This window comes from Equus caballus, chromosome 15 (assembly GCF_041296265.1).
Source record: "Equus caballus isolate H_3958 breed thoroughbred chromosome 15, TB-T2T, whole genome shotgun sequence".
Classification (NCBI taxonomy): domain Eukaryota; kingdom Metazoa; phylum Chordata; class Mammalia; order Perissodactyla; family Equidae; genus Equus; species Equus caballus.
Genome location: NC_091698.1, coordinates 33,545,098 through 33,557,492, shown reverse-complemented (window position 1 = coordinate 33,557,492; position 12,395 = coordinate 33,545,098). Strand labels below are relative to the sequence as shown.

The 12,395-nt window shown below is 38.0% G+C and overlaps 1 protein-coding gene across 4 annotated transcripts in view; it reads right to left on the bottom strand.

The window, feature by feature from the left end:
• The window catches only part of CHMP3 (charged multivesicular body protein 3), a 68,714-nt gene that overhangs the window by 53,591 nt on the left and 2,728 nt on the right, over positions 1-12,395 (bottom strand). The gene's annotated exons all lie outside the window — the stretch shown is intronic.

Here is a 12,395-nt window from a genome sequence, read left to right as displayed (position 1 = left end):
ACTGTCCACCACTTGCAGCCAATGAGAAACCATCACATCTTTGAACTCTGGTTCTCTTTCAATGAATTTTTGTTCAAAACAACCCTCTCCAATTTCCTCCTAAAAACTAATAAAAGCAGATCGTCCCCTTTGTCTCCTTGGCCTTGCCTATAGTTTGTTATAATCTGCTTGTCCCAAATTGCAATTCCTCTGCTATACCCAAACAAACTCAACATTGCTTTTATAATTTGTCAGTTACAGTTGTGCATCATTTAACAATGGGATATGTTCTGAGAAATGCATCATTAGGTGATTTTGTTGTTGTGTGAACATCATAGAGTGCACTGACATAAACCTAGATGGTATAGCCTTCTACATATCTAGGCTATATGGTACTAATCTCATGGGACCACTGTCAAATATGTGGTTCACCATTGACCAAAACATCATTACGTGGCACATGACTGTATTTTATTTTAAGGTTGACACTGCGTGAGCAAGAAGAGAGTGGACTGAGATATTTAAAGCGTTGAAAAAAACCCCACCAAACTAGAACTCTATATCTAGCAAAATTACCTCTCAAAAGAGAAGGACACATAAAGACTTTCTTAGACAAATAAAAATTGAGAGAATTCATCACAGCAGATCTGGCCTACCAGAAACGTTAAAAAAAAAATTCTTCATGGAGAATGAAAATTATATAGGTCAGAAACTTGGATCTACATGAAGGAAGAGTACCAGATCAAGAATAAATGAAGGCAGAATCTATTATTTTTCTTATTCTTAATTGATCTAAAAGATAATTGTTTAAAGTAATAATAGTAACAATGTATCAGGCAAAGACAGCATATGAATAAGTGAAAAGAATGAAAGCAATGTCATAATGGATGGGAGGGAGGAATTGGGAATACATTGTTATAAGGTACCTGCCCTACATGTGAAACAGTATAATGTTATCTGAAGTTGAGCTAGTTAATTATAATGTATATTTCAAAATCTGGGGCAATCATTACAAATTTTTTAAAGACATATACTTGACATGCTAAAAGATGAGATAAAATGAATAATATAAAATGCTCAATTAAAACCAGACAAGGCAAAAATAAAAAATAAATTTTAAAAAAAGGAGGAGAAAAAGAAACAAAGAGCAAGTGTAACAAATAGACAACAGTTACAACACCATAGATAGTAATCCAGCTATATCAATAATCACTTTAAATGTGAATGGTCTAAATAAACCAATTAAAAGACAGAGAGTAGAATGGAATTTTAAAAAGCAAGACCCAGGGCTGGCCCAGTGGCATAGTAGTTAGGTTTGCATGCTCTGCTTCGGTGGTCTGGGGTTTGCGGGTTCAGATCCTGGGTATGGACTTACAGACTGCTAATCAAGCCATGTTGTGGTGGCATCTCATATACAAAAACAGAGGAAGATTGGCACAGATGTCAGCTCAGGGCCAAACTTCCCCGCCCCCCCGCCCCAAAAAAAGCAAGACCCAACTATATAATGCCAAGAAACTTGTTTAAATATAAAGACAGGGTTAAAAGTAAAGAGATGACGAGATATACCATGCAAACACTATCAAAAGCAAGCTCTACTCCTATCTCAACCATATATAAAAATTAACTCAACATGAATCAAAACCTAAATATAGAAGCTAAAACTATAAAACTCTTAGAAGAAAATCTAGGGATAAATCTTCATAACCTTGGATTTGGCAATGAATAATTAGAAATGTCCTGAAAGCATGAGCAAAATATTTTTAAAAATACATAAATTGAATTTCATCAAAATTAAATACTTCTGTGCAGCAAAAGATATTATCAAGAAAGTAAAGGGGCTGGCCTGGTGGCACAGCGGTTAAGTTTGCATGTTCCACTTCTCAGCGGCCTGGCGTTCGCCAGTTCGGGTCCCAGGTGCGGACATGGCACCGTTTGGCAAAAGCCATGCTGTGGTAGGCGTTCCATGTATAAAGTAGAGGAAGATGGGCATGGATGTTAGCTCAGGGCCAATCTTCCTCAGCAAAAAGAGGAGGACTGGCAGTAGTCAGCTCAGGGCTAATCTTCCTCAAAAAAAAAGAAAAACAGAAAGTAAAAAGATAACCTATACAAGGGGAGAAAATATTTGCAAATCATATATCTGATAAGGATCTATTATCATAATATATAAAGAACTTGTACAACTCAACAACAAAAAGACAGCCCAATGAAAAAACCAGCAAAGGACATAAACAGACATTTCTCCAAAGGAGATATACAAATGACCACCAAGCACATGAAAAGATATTCAACTTCATTGGTCATTAAGGACATGAAATTAAAACCAAGAGATACAACTTCACATCCAGCAGATTGGCTATAATAACAATGAGACATCACTTTGCACCCAGTAGACTGGCTAGAATCATGAGACATCACTTCACACCCAGCAAATTGGCTATAATCAGAAAAATAAGTGTTGGCAAGAATGTAGAGAAATAGGAACCCTTGAACACTGCTAGCAGGAATGTAAAATGGTGAAACCACTGTGAAAAATAGTTTTGGAATTCTTCAAAAAGGTAAATAAAGAATTACCATATGATACAGCAATTCTACTCCTAGGTATATACCCATAAGAACTGAAACTAGGTACTCAAACAAATACTTGTACATGAATGTTCATAGCAGCACTTTTCACAATAGATAAAAGGTTAAAACAACTCAAATGTCCATCAATGGGTGAATAGATAAATGAGTTATGATATACATACATACAATAGAATATTATTCAGCCATAAAAAGGAAAAAAGTACCAGCTACATCATGGATGAACCTTGAAAACATATTAAATGAAAGAAGGCAGACATAAAAGGCCATATATCGTATGATCCATTTATAAGATATATCTAGAATAGGAAAGTAGATTGGTAGTTGCCAGGTGCAGGGTTGAGAAGAGAACGGGCAGTAACTGCTTAGAAGGTATGGGGTTTTATTTTGGAGCAATGAAAATGTTTTGCAACTAGATAAAGGCGGTGGCTGCACAACTTTATGAATGTGCCAAATGCCACTGAATTGTTCAGGGTAAAATGGTTCATTTTACATTACATGAATTTTACCTCAAGATAATGAAAGAAGTAAAGAAAGAAACAAGGAAGGGAAGGAGGGAGGAAGGAAGAAAGGGAAGGTAGCTATATTAAGAAAAAGGAGAGTTCAAAACAAGGAAACTTATCAGAGCTAAAGATAAACATTAAATAATGAAACATAATTCAACAAAAAGACGTGATAATCCTTAATGTGCACACACCTCATAAGAGAGCATCAAAATATATGAGGCAAAAACTGATAGACTTAAAAGGGGAAAAGGACAAATGCACTATTATAGCCAGAGACTTCAACACCTCTCTTTAGGTAATTGACAGACGGACCAGGCAAAAAATCAGTAAAGATAGAGCTGGCGCGAACAGCACTAGCCATCAACCTGATCTAATTGACATTTACAGAATATTCTGTCCAACAACAGTAGAATACACAGACCTCTCAAGCTCACATGGAATACTGCTCAAGACAGACCACTTTCTGGGCCATAACACACTCCCTAACAAATTTAAAAGAACAGAAATCATACCAAGTATGTTCTGAGACCACAATGGAATTAAACTAGAAATCAGTAACAGAAAGATAACTTGAAAATTCAAGTATCTGGAGATTAAACAACACATGTCTAAATAACACATGGGGCAAAGAAAAAGTCTCGAGAGAAATTTAAAAGTACTTTGAATTAAACAAAAGTGAAAACAAAATACACCTTATCAAAATGTGTAGGGTGCAGCAAAAGCATTGGTTAGAGGGAAATTAATTTATAGCATTAAATACATATATTAGAAGAGAGATATAAAATCAATAATCTAAGATGCCACCTTTGAAAACAGAAACTTAAGAGGAGCAATTTAAGCCTAAAGGAAATAAAAAAAAATAATAATAAAAACTAGAGAAATCAATGAAACTGAAAAAGGAAAATAATAGAGAAAATCAATGAAGCCAAAATCTAGCTCTTTAAAAAGATGAATAAAATTGATAAGCCTCTGGCTAGCCTAACCAAGAAAAGAGAGAGAAGACAAAATTACCAGTATCAGAAATGCAAGAGGGGTCATCCCTATTGTTCCCATGGAGAGTAAAAAGATAATAAAGGAATATTATGAACAACTCTATGCCCACAAATTTGGTAATTTAGATGAGATGGACCAATTAGTTGAAAGACTACTAAAACTCACACAATGAGAAACAGACTATCTGAATAGGCCAATATTAAAGCAATTGAATCAATAACCAACAACCTTCCAACAAAGAAAGCATCAGGCCCAGATGGTTTCACTGATGAATTCTACCAAACATTTAAGAAAGAAATGATAACAAATCTACAAAATCTTCAAGAAAATATAAGAGGGAAAACTTACTTCATTCTATGAGAGCAGCATTCCTTTTTTTTTTTTTTTTTTTGAGGAAGACTAGCCCTGAGCTAACTGCTACCAATCCCCCTCTTTTTGCTGAGGAAGACTGGCCCTGAGCTAGCATCCGTGCCCATCTTCCTCTGCGTTATACGTGGGATGCCTGCCACAGCATGGCTTGCCAAGCAGTGCCATGTCTGCACTGGGGATCCGAACCAGCGAACCCCAGGCCGCCAAGAACCCCGGGTTGCTGAAGTGGAACATGCACACTTAACCGCTGCAGCACCGGGCTGGCTCCAGGCCAGCATTATTCTAATACCAAAACGAGACAAAGACATTACAAGAAAGGAAAACTACAGACCAATATCTCTCGTGAACACAGATGCAAAAACCCTCAACAAGGGGCCAGCCCAAGGGCGTAGTGGTTAAGTTTGTGTACTTTGCTTCGGTGGCCCGGGGTTTGCACGTTTGGATCCTGGGCGAGGACCTAGCACCGCTCATCAGGCCACGCCGTGACAACATAAAATAGAGGAAGACTGGCACAGATGTTAGCTCGGAGACAATCTTCCTCAAGCAAAAAGAGGAAGATTGAAGATTGGCAACAGATGTTAGCTCAGGGCCAATCTTCCTCACACACACACCTACAAAAAAGTCCTCAACAAAATGTTAGCAAATTAAATGCAAAAATATATAAAAAGAATTATAAACCATGGCTAACTGGGATTTATTCCAGGTATGCAAGGCTGGTTCAACATTCAAAAATCAATCACTGTAATTCCACCACATCAATAGTCTAAATAAAAAATCATATGAATCGACACAGAAAAAGCATTTGACAAAATCCAGTGCTGACTCAATAAAACCCTGAGCAAACCCGAATATAGGGAAACTTCCTTAATTTAGTTTAAAAAATCTGCCCCAAAATAGGGGCCAGCCCGGTGGCACAGCAGTTAAGTTCGCACCTTCTGCTTCTCGGTGGCCCGGGGTTCACCAGTTTGGATCCGGGGTGCAGATATGGCACCACTTGGCAAAAGCCATGCTGTGGTAGGCGTCCCACATATAAAGTAGGGGAAGATGGGCACAGATATTAGCCCAGGGCCAATCTTCCTCAGCAAAAAGAGGAGGATTGGCAGTAGTTAGCTCAGGGCTAATCTTCCCCCCCCAAAAAAAAACTGCCAAAAAATAGCCAAAACTACAGCTAACACCATAATTAATAGTAAGAAATTAGAAGCTATCCCTCCAAGATCTGGAATAAGGCAAGGATATCATCTCTATTCCTATCCAACATTGTAACGAAGTCATATCCAGTACAATAAGACAAGAAAAGGAAATATACAGATTGGGAAGAAAGCAATTAAACTGTCTTTTTTGCAGATGACATGATTTTCTATGTAAAAAAACAAAAAAAAATCCCAAAAAACAAATGAAAAAATCCCCTGGAACTAAAAGGTCAGTACAGCAAGGTCGTAGGATAGAATGTTAATATACAAAAGTTAATTGCTTTCCAACATACCAGTAATAAACAACTGGAATCTGAAATTTAAAAGAAAAAACTTACAATAGCACTAAACAAAAGCAAAACACCCAGATATAACCCTAATAATATGTATAAGATCTACATGTGGAAAACTACAAAATGTTGACCAAAGAAATCAAAGAAGATATAAATAAATGGAGAGATATTCCATACTCACGGATTGGAAGATGGAATATTAAGATATCAGTTCTTCCCAACTTGATCTGTAGATTCAATGCAATTCCAATCAAAATCACCAGAATCTATATAGTAGTTATCAACAAACTGATTCTAAAGTTTATATGGCAAGGCAAATGCCCCAGAATAGCCCAAATAATAGTGAAGAAAAACAATGCTGGAAGATTCCCCACTACTCAATTTCAAGACTTAATATAAAGCTACAGTATTCAAGACAAAGTAGTATTGGCCAAAGAACAGACACATAGATAGACGGAATAGAAGAGAGCGCCTAGAATTAGACCCACACAAATATACTCAACTGACTATATAACATATTTTTTCCCACAATTAATTGAAGTAAACTAGTTGGGGTTTTTTGTTGTTGTTGTTGTTGTTTGCTGAGGAAGAGTCACCCTGAGCTAACAGCTGTTGCCAGTCTTCCTCTTTTTTTTTTTTTTTGCATATGAGCCACCACAACAGCATGGCCACTGACAGACGAGCGGTGCACATCCTCACCTGGGAACCAAACCCAGGCAACCGAAGCAGAGTGAGCTGAACTTAACCACCAGGCCACCGGGGCTGGCCCAAACTAGTTGCTTTTAAATGGCCTAAATTCAAATCTTCAGGATAATGTTGTTAGGCTCCATCTCCATTTTATTAACACTCTAAAATGATAAATTCTACCTTATGTTTATTCTTGGTGACGTATTTCTATAATTAGAAGCACTGAGGCATGAATTGGAGCAATTTAATAACTACACAGAAGGTGGCAACTGGCTGATAGAACTTCACACCATAGAGAAAATATTTCTTTCCCCAAATGTTAGCAATAGTCAGGAACATAGTTAAAGAATATTTTTGCTAAATTTATTCAAGCCTCAGGTTAAATGTTACTTCAGTGAGGCCTTCCTTGACCCCTCAGATAGTTAAACCCCCCTGCAGTATAATTACACAGAACCCTGTACCTCCTCTCTTTTGTAAACCACATAGTTACCTATAGATTGTACGTTCCAGAAAGTCAAAGACATTTTCTTATCCACTAAGTCCTTGCACAATGTCTGGCACAGAGCGGATGCTTAATAACTAACTGTTGAATTTAACTACATGGAATATGTGGTGTGAAAGAGGGCATAAAACTTCAGCCATGATTAACACATAAATAAAAATCTACAGAAACTTTCTATATACGTTTCTAAGTGTCAGAGGAAAAGTTTCATAAAATGTTCCAAAAAGAAAAAAATTTTTTAATTCATAAAATCAAAAGGGGTTTTGGAAAAGAAAAACTTACCTAAGACAAAGAGGAATAACCAAAACTATCCAGCCATTCCCAGACCAGTGGTTCTCAACCTGATTGTACAGAGAAGTCACATGGGCAGCTTAAAAAATACCAATTTAATTGGGCTGGAGTAGAGCCCATATAGTATGTAGTACTTAAAATCTCTCCAGGTGATTCTAACGTTCTGTTAGGGGACCATACAGTCCAAGACAAAGAGCTCAAGAAAATGTATGAAACAAGTCTCAAAACTGTAAAGATCACCACAACAAACAACCGGAAATTGAAAACAGATAAAAAGGTAATTCAACAAACAACAGGATTTTAGTAACAAATAAGAAGTGTTTATAAGCGATAAGTGAAAACGAACATAAAGAGTACAGTACAAAAAAAAGTCAATTTGTAAATTAGACAATATGCTGTAAAAACCATAAGGAATCTACAGAGAGTTTCACACTATCAAGTATATACTTCATTCAAATGCATTTATAGGCTATCTACTAGATGCCAAGCAAACTAGGCACAAGAAACTAAAATAAGAGAGCATTTTCCATAAACAGTGTAGAGACAAATGGTAAGCCAAATGAAAAACAAAATAACGGAATCTCTTTCCCATCCTTCGCTGAAAGTAATTCCAGGTGAACTGAAGACAAATACAGAATGCAAGACTGTGTTCCTTTAAAAAGTTACCTTTATGATCTCAGATTAGGAAAGGATTTCTTAAACAAGACACAAAAATCAATAAGCATAAAGGAAAAGTGATATTTATTTATATGGAAATTGAGAATTTTTATTTATCATAAGACACCATTTAAAGGAAGGAAAAAGGGCACAAATTGGGAGAAGATATTTGAAACTATATAAATGGTAACAAAAAGCATTCATAAATACTTCATATCCAGAATATATAAAGACTTGTATCCAGAATATATAAAGATTTCCTATGAATCAATGTCTTTTTTTCCTTTTTTATTGAATTCTGAACAATGTATATGAAAATATGCAGGAAAATTTGTCTCTCAATGATAGCTTCTTCCAGAGATGACTTATATTTGCTTCTGAAAAACATAATTAAGCTTAACGAATCCAATCGGGGATAGAGATGATTTGAAACCGGACTTCAGTCTTTGTCAAGGCCGGTTTATTTCCACCTCACTGTTACTGCTAAAGTGTATCCTTTCAGAAGTTGAACCAAAAGCCCCGGGGATCTACCCAAGTCTCTTATCCTTGAGACTCCAATATTTGAACCCCCTACCCACAAGTCTGTCAAAATCTCTACTCAGTTTCTGAGTTTCAAAACCAGTGCATAGGAATGAGAGAATCTCTTTGGAGGGAAGGTATTCCCAAACGACTGGGCTCACGTAATTGAACTTCCCTCTTCTCTGGGATCTTGATTCTGCAATTCTTCACTGCCTTGGTAGCATTCAGTGATTACAAACAGTTATACTTTTTATCTAGCTCTTCCAGTTATTTTCAGCAGGAGGGTTGGTTCAAAACAACCTAGTCTCTGATCACCCTCATGATTTTTTAAAGCATGTATTTCTTAGTTCTGTCCAATTAAAAGGCCTAGAAGCAAGAATACTCCAGCAGCAATCAGTACCATGAGCACTTAAATTTTGGTTTCTAAATACCATTCCCACTAAAAGAAATCAGTGTTCCTTATAGACAGAATGTTTGTGTCCCCCCCAAATCCCTATGTTGAAACCCAAACCCCAGTGGGATGGTATTTGGAAGCGGGGCCTTTGGGAAGTGATTAGGTCATGAGGGCAAAGCCCTCATGAATGGGTTTAGTGCCCTTATCAAAGAGACCTCAGGGCCAGTCCCGGTGGCCTAGTGGTTATGTTCAGTGGGCTCTGCTTTGGTGGCCCAGGTTTGGTTCCCAGGTGTGGACCTACACTACTTTGTTATCGGCCATGCTGTGCTAGCGGCCCACATACTAAAAAATAGAGGAATCCTGGCACAGATGTTAGCTCACGGCAAATCTCCCTCAGCAAAAAAAAAAAAAAAAAAAAAAGAGACATCAGAAAGCTTGATTCTCCCCTTCTGCCATGTGAGGACACAGTGAAAAGATGGCTGTCTATGAATTAGGAATTGGGTCCTCACTAGACACCGCATCTGCCTTCATCTTGGACTTCCCAGCCTCTAGAATTGTGAGAAATAAATTTCTGTTGTGTATAAGCCACCCAGTCTATAGTATTTTGTTATAGCAGCCCAAGGAGACCAAAACAGGTATAGTGAAAAGTTCCTCTCCCACTTTTGACCCTCAGCTACCTGGCTCCTCTCCCTGAAGGTAATCTCTGTAAACCAGGATTTTATGTATCCTTCAAGATTTAAAACATACATAAAACTAGAAGTTAGCCAAAAACAACAAATATAAGTGAACTTAGATAAAAATTTGCCGATTCTGATCACTGTCAGATGGATATACATAAGACAGTCAATTAGGCTATACTTCAAATGTGTAAGCATTTCCTCTCACCATCTCTGCTTCTGCTCATCAAGCAAATATCTGACAGCCACCTTACTCTTATTAAGGAGTTCAACATTATGCTGGCCCAGTGGATGATAAAGAAAAATATGACAAATATGATCCTTGCTCTCAAGACACAATTTTGCAGAGGAGACAAAGAAGAAAAGAAAAGCATTTTCCCAGGATAACCCTCTCTCTAGAGATTTCCTTGAACTCCTGAATTCTAACACTGAGCTCTGTGGCTTCTTGCCCTCCACCATCACCATCCCATTAAATCTGCTCTTTTCCTGAATCTTCTTAATTTCAGTTCACAGTACTGACACTCAGTGGGAAGGACTGGTTTGACTGGGGGTGAGGTTAAACAGAAACCTAAGAATCATCTTCGCACTCTCATCCCACATCCAGTAGATCAGCAAATCCTGACTATACGTCCTCAATATTTCTAAAACTCATCCTATCCTCTCTATCCCTGTTTTTACTCTTAGTTAAGACTCACATCATCTCTCACCAGGGCCACTAACTGGCCTCCAGACCTAAGAGTCTCCCCTCCAATTCTTGTTCCCAACCACTATTCTGAACATTCCCCATGCTTAGCAGGCATAACACACAGGTCTTTGCCAATCTGCCCTCTACCTACCTCTGCAATTTTTCATCTTACCACTGCCATCACTCCTCCTACAACACATTCAGACATAATAATATTTCATCCTCCAACCACTCTGAACTTTTTTCTGGTTCCTCCAACCTATGTTCCACAATTCCACACCTTGCGTATGCAGTCGACTTTTCTTGGAATGCCTTGCCTTTATTAATCCTATACCAACCCATCCACCTGGCTAATGCTTCTTGTGACAAGACCCAGATACTCTCCCTCATCAGGTCTTCTTCCCCACTCTGAACAATTAATCACTCCCTCCACTGTGACATCACAGATCTTGTACACACTGATATTACTGCTCTTATTTACCCTAAAATCTAAGTATTTGTTTACATGTCAGTCTCACCCCAGTAAGCCTGGTATTCTTTGAAGCTGTCATCTAGCGTCTTATTTGTGTAAACCTGCTGTCCAACCCAATGCACACCAAAATCTCTCAATAAATGTCTGCTGTATGAGCTAAGCGAATGGAGCCTTCTCTTTTTCTCCAACTTCCTTTCTCATTTTCTTCCCTTATCTGATAGTATCCCCAAACCATGAATCATGACCCAGTCTAAGGCTATGTTAGTCATATGATTTAAGAACTGATGCCATGGAAAGTGGCTCCTCAAAGGTTAAATCAGTGAAGTCCCTGTGTAAGGATAGCACAATTTTCCAGCAGAACCTCAAATCCAGGAGAAAGATCTCTTTGCAGTAGAAGCTCATGTTCTCTTGATTGCTATCCCAAGACAGTCACAGGTTTCTAAATGGAGTACAAGGCTCCCTCATACTCAGCAGGCCCAATCTAGTCCTAACTAGGATACTTCAAGATGAAACAAGTTTCACCACTAAGATGTCTCCCTCAAAGTGTCTGAGGTGCCTCGGGGCAAAGACTTTACTCTGTAAGATTCCTAATATATATAATGTTTCCCTGGAGCATCCCTTGAAACACTGCTCACCTTAGGATTACTCGACTTTAAACCTTACTTAAATCTCATTCTGATGTTCATTCATAACTCAACATTTATTTAGCACTCTGTGTTGAATAACACACCAGAGCTCTGGGAAATACCACCCATAATCTATCTAACTTGCTTGACTTGTCACCATGGCCTAAATGATAACCATGATGGTGTGGCACGGCTGCACCTGGCCCCTGCTTATCCTGTGCTGAGCCCAGGACCCACATGGCCTCATCTCCAGTCCCCAGTGGAAGGCCTACTATAAATTTATCCTAACTCAAGAGATGCCCAGTTGAAAGTATAGCATCTAGCCAATTCTCTCCTTTCTTTAACTCTTCTCTGCCAACATTATCTTGCTTTTTTTAATTTCCTTTACTTAACTTCTTTTATACAGTTGAATATTTAATTTTTCTCCTTCTCCCTCTTAAAAGAAATGCCAAACTAACTAAAACTAAAATGCCTGATGTCTATTACTTGTCTTCTAATTCATATATGGCTCTCAATACTTTATCTGGGTGTCAGGAGCTCTACAGAGAAAAAAGTATTTCTCATCCCTGCTTTATTGGCACTTTCTGGAATTACAAACTCAATGCTAAATAACTGTGGCAGGTGACAAAACACTTTCCTTGGTCATAAATCACGAGGTATAAAGAGAGCCTGGTAGAAGCTGAACCTAAAGCAAAGAGAGACACTCTTCTGACAAATTAGAACTTGATATAAACAGAACCGAAAGGGCAGCTCAGAGAACCGTGAAAGAGAACTTGAAGAAAATCTTGGGCAGCGTATCTCCAGCACCAGCTAAATAATCTAATACTAAAACTCCTGCTAAATTACCAACAACCAATTCAAGGCAGGAGGTGTGTGGAAAACATGACTGTGGAGGGCAAAATCATTTCTGACCACACTGGGGGTGATCACTCCAATCTCTGAACTCCTATCCCTACATATGTAGTACCCAAT